Source organism: Trachymyrmex cornetzi, unplaced genomic scaffold (genome assembly GCF_001594075.2).
Source record: "Trachymyrmex cornetzi isolate Tcor2-1 unplaced genomic scaffold, Tcor1.1 scaffold46, whole genome shotgun sequence".
NCBI lineage: Eukaryota > Metazoa > Arthropoda > Insecta > Hymenoptera > Formicidae > Trachymyrmex > Trachymyrmex cornetzi.
The window spans coordinates 21,431-26,161 of record NW_017299400.1 but is presented as its reverse complement, the minus strand read 5'-3'; the positions used below and the strand labels follow the sequence as shown (position 1 = coordinate 26,161).

The 4,731-nt window shown below is 33.0% G+C and overlaps 1 pseudogene; it reads right to left on the bottom strand.

Moving 5' to 3' along the window:
* Nucleotides 1-2,959: 2,959 nt before the first annotated feature.
* LOC108764876 (uncharacterized) lies at nucleotides 2,960-4,236 on the bottom strand (annotated as a pseudogene).
* Between the last annotated feature and the right edge of the window lie 495 nt (nucleotides 4,237-4,731).

Below are 4,731 nucleotides of genomic sequence, written 5' to 3'. Positions count from 1 at the left end.
CTGGCGAGCAGCATTTCGCAAGTGGTTTTTCGGTTTTCCTGCTGTCTTTCATTCAGTTCATGTGGAATCCATTTTCCCATCTTCTGGATCTTTCCCATGGATTTCAAACGTATGGAGACGCCTTCTTGTGTCACATTCAATTGATCCGCGAGTTGTTGAGTTTGAGCGTCATTCTCATCCAACAATGCTTGCAATTCGCTGTCTTCAAACTTTTTCGGTGGTTTTCCACGTTCTTCGTTTCTCACGTCAAAATCGCCACTTTTGAATTTTTTAAACCACTCAAAGCACTGTGGTTTACCAAGAGCATGCTCACCGTAAGCTTCGACAAGCATTCGATGCGATTCTGCAGCAGTTTTCTTCAAATGGTAACAGAAAATCAATGCTGTCCGCAAATCGTAGTTTCCAGGCACAAAATTCGACATGTTCAACGCTATTACAAACTATACTGTTCTATGAAACTTGTATTGTTGTGAGTTGAAAATTTGTCAGATGTCAGAACAAGGAAATGGCGTCAATGACACGATCTGACGGCAACTACATTGACAGCTATGGCCATCTATATATTGGTAAATTCCGGTTTCATATTTACATACCTCGTACCTGAAAATGAATTTCGTAAAAAATGTCTCATACACAATAATAATCAGATAATAATATTACTTGTGTTTATTACGACATGTAATACTTCAGAATGGATATGCAATAGCTCCTGACAGACTTGGGAAATTGTTTGTTGCAGTTAAACAGAGATGTAAACCATATGTGAATCTGACAAAGTCCCAAATTTTGTTACAAACATTCTTATGTAAATTCCATTTGAGAAAAATCTTTTTGACGTTTTCTGGATTCATTAATAAGAGGCTTTATTTTACCACAACGACAAGAAATTTTTCATATATGCATCATGAAACGTACCTTTAAATCCACGCTTCATACATTTCACGCTATAATCATCCTGATCCAACGTATCAATGTATTCCACAACAATTACATAATTACAATATTTTTCAATAATGCAGCTGTTTCGCTCAAAATTGTAATCTCTGTGTAACTCTCAACTTTCTCATCTGGACATACTTCGAGCCAAATATCAGACATTAGTGGCATCAATAAATTCTACAAATAAGGTTTCTTTCTCACAATTATCTATCGAGATCATATCTTCGTCGAGATTCACAAACGGAGGCATAATCGATCGTGTACCCGTACAAAGTTTCCTGTAGTTAACAAATTATTAATTATACGTTATCTCACATATTCCTAAATGAGTGCTCTACAAAAATTAAATTATCCACCGTTTACAGTTTTTACTTTTTATTTAAAACGATTACCTATGCAATTCATTTAAATTGCTGTTCAACGTAATGTCACCAATAATTCTTAGGGAAACGAGAAGATGCTTCAATAATCAGTTGAGGTAAAGTCGGCAAGTCGCACCAATTTTGAATAATACCTAAAAATGAATTTCATAAAAAAGGCCTCATACATAATAATAATTACATAATAATATTACTTATAATACTTCAGAAAAGATATGCAATAGCTCCTGATAGACTTGGGAAATTGTTCGTTGCAGTTAAACAGAGATGTAAACCTTACGTGAATTTGACAAAGTTCCAAATTTTGTTCCAAACATTCTTACATGAATTCCATGATTGAGAAATAATTAAAAAGATTTTATTTTACCCCCCACAACCTCGACAAGAAATTTTTCATCACTATATGCATCATGAAACTTACCTTTAAACCAACACTTCATACGTTTGACGCTATAATCATCCTGATCCAAAGTATCAATGTATTCCACAATCAATTGCATAATTACAATATTTTTCAATAATGCAGCTGTTTAGCTCAAAATTGTAATCTCTGTGTAATCAGACATTAGTGGCATCAATAAATTCTATAGGTGAGGTTTCTTTCTCATAATTATCTATCGAGATCATATCTTCGTCGAGATTCGCAAACGGAGGCATAATCGATCGTGTACCTGTACAAAGTTTCTTGTAGTTAACAAATTAATTATACATTATCTCACATATTCCTAAATGAGTGCTCTACAAAAATTAAATTATCCACCGTTTACAGTTTTTACTTTTTATTTAAAACGATTACCTGTGCAACTCATTTAAATTGCTGTCCAACATAATGTCACCAATAATTCTTAGGCACACGAGAAGATGCTTCAATAATCAGTCTTAAAGTATGATTTAAATTAATACAGTCGCTATACTAAACTGGTCTAGCTATCAAAAATAAAGTTTTTAGTAATTTAGTCAGTTGAGGTAAAGTCGACGAGTCGCACCAATTTTGAATAATATCTAAAAATGAATTTCATAAAAAAGGCCTCATACATAATAATAATTAGATAATAATATTATTTTATTTTAGATCGCATATGTGAGAAATATAATCCTAGAAATTTAAATGCCTATTACGGTCGAAGCTGGATCTTCGTTGCTTAAATAATTCAATCTTGAATTACTAATATATACTATACATGTACTTGCATATATACCATTCTAAATAAACGCAATTAAAACTACTCTAGTAATCACGCATTAAATTGACAAGCAATTTAATAATTTGATGCTACCATCAAGCATTTGATTATGATCCGGGTTCAAATCCCGGCCGAGGTAATATTTTTCGCAATAAATTTATTAACAGTTTTTAACATATTAACATCTTTATAATACATGATGCTTGATGGTAGCATCAAATTATTAAATTGCTTGTCAATTTAATTCGCGATTACTAGAGTAATTTTAATTGCGTTTATTTAGTCCGGAAAAATAATTCGGCGCGCAGTTTGTAAAAAAGACTACAATATGGTATATATACAAGTACTTATATAGTATATGTTAGTAATCCAAAATTGAATTATTTAAGCAATGGAGATCCAGCTTCGACCGTAATAGGCATTTAAAATTTTAGGATAATATTACTTATAATACTTCAGAATGGATATGCAATAGCTCCTGACAGACTTGGGAAATTGTTCGTTGCAATTAAACAGAGATGTAACTGTGGCGACAAATACTGCCACGGTAAGGAGTATAGAATGCGTAGCATTCAGAAGAAAGGCACGCATTCGAGAGACAATATTGACTGTGCACACAAACGCGTAGCGAGACAGCAGAGGCATTTAAATGCCGCTGTGGTGTAAGCGAGTTAGCTGTAAAATCAGTAATTGAAAGAATAAAATAAGAAATAAAATGAAAATGTATAAGCGAAGTTATAGGTATTTAAAAATTATAACGATAGAAATTAAAGTAACGACTAAGCCGGAAAGTCAGAAAAATAAATAAAATAGTTAAACAAAGTAATAGAGAACAAAGGAATAGATGGAAAGTTCGAGAAGAAAAATCGAGGAGTCATGCGAGACTCTGGCGCTATATAAGCTAGTTAGATTGTGAGATCGAGAGAGTTCGGACGTGATAAATTGTTATGTAAAAGTTTATTAAATTGAGTAAAATTCATAATTCCTTCGATCTACATCATTCCGAGTACCTTTCCGTAGATCGAGATGCCCGCGGATTTTCACGTCGCGGTAAAAAATGATCGCAAATCTGAACCACGCTCCCAAATAATAATAGCCGTATGAATAACCACACGGAGTCAGTTAGATGGACCTACGAAGGGCAGATAAGTATTAATTAATCTTTAATAAAGGAACAGTGTGATAGCCTAACGCGAACAATAATCTTCTTATTCCTGACGATATCTTCTCCGCTGAGAATTACATATCGCGGATATATTAATTAACGGTAACGCGAATTGACATAAATACAATAGAACGACACCTAGACGACCAAATAACCTTACGTGAATTTGACAAAGTTCCAAATTTTGTTCCAAACATTCTTACGTAAATTCCATGATTGAGAATTCATTAAAAAGATTTTACTTTATCACAACCTCGACAAGAAATTTTTCATCGCTATATGCATCATGAAACATACCTTTAAACCAACGCTTCATATGTTTGGCGCTATGATCATCCTGATCCAATCAATATATTCCACAATCAATTGCATAATTACAATATTTTTCAATAATGCAGCTGTTTTGTTCAAAATTGTAATTTCTGTGTAATTCTCAACTTTCTTATCTGGACATACTTCGAGCCAAATATCAGACATTAGTGACATCAATAAATTCTATAGGTAAGGTTTCTTTCTCACAATTATCTATCATGATCATATCTTCGTCAAGATTCACAAACAGAGGCATAATCGATCGTGTAGCTGTACAAAGTTTCCTGTAGTTTACAAAAAAAAATAGAGGTAAATTCCTGTAATTAACAAAAAATAGAGGTAAATAAATTAGCTAAACATTCCAGAACTTCTATTCTCCATTTTACATTAGTACTTTTGGAATGTAACATTATTATTAATTGTGTCACAGGGCTACCTTCATCATTTTATGTAACCTACAACATACATACCCAAAAAATTAGGTAATATTTTATGACTATCTTTTGCCAATGCACTATTACAATTTTGTACAAGCACATCTAAGAAAAGTAGAGAATCTTCTTTCATACGTGGACCGATATGTGTCATTGCACAGCTCAGAGTCTGTCTCACAGTCGAAAAATTCTGGAAATACACACATTACAAATTACACAATAATGTACGTACAAGGTCGAATTAACGCACTAAACAATTAGATTTATGCAAGACATCAACATTCGGTAATTATTGAATTTAGCCTCCTCACTTTCTC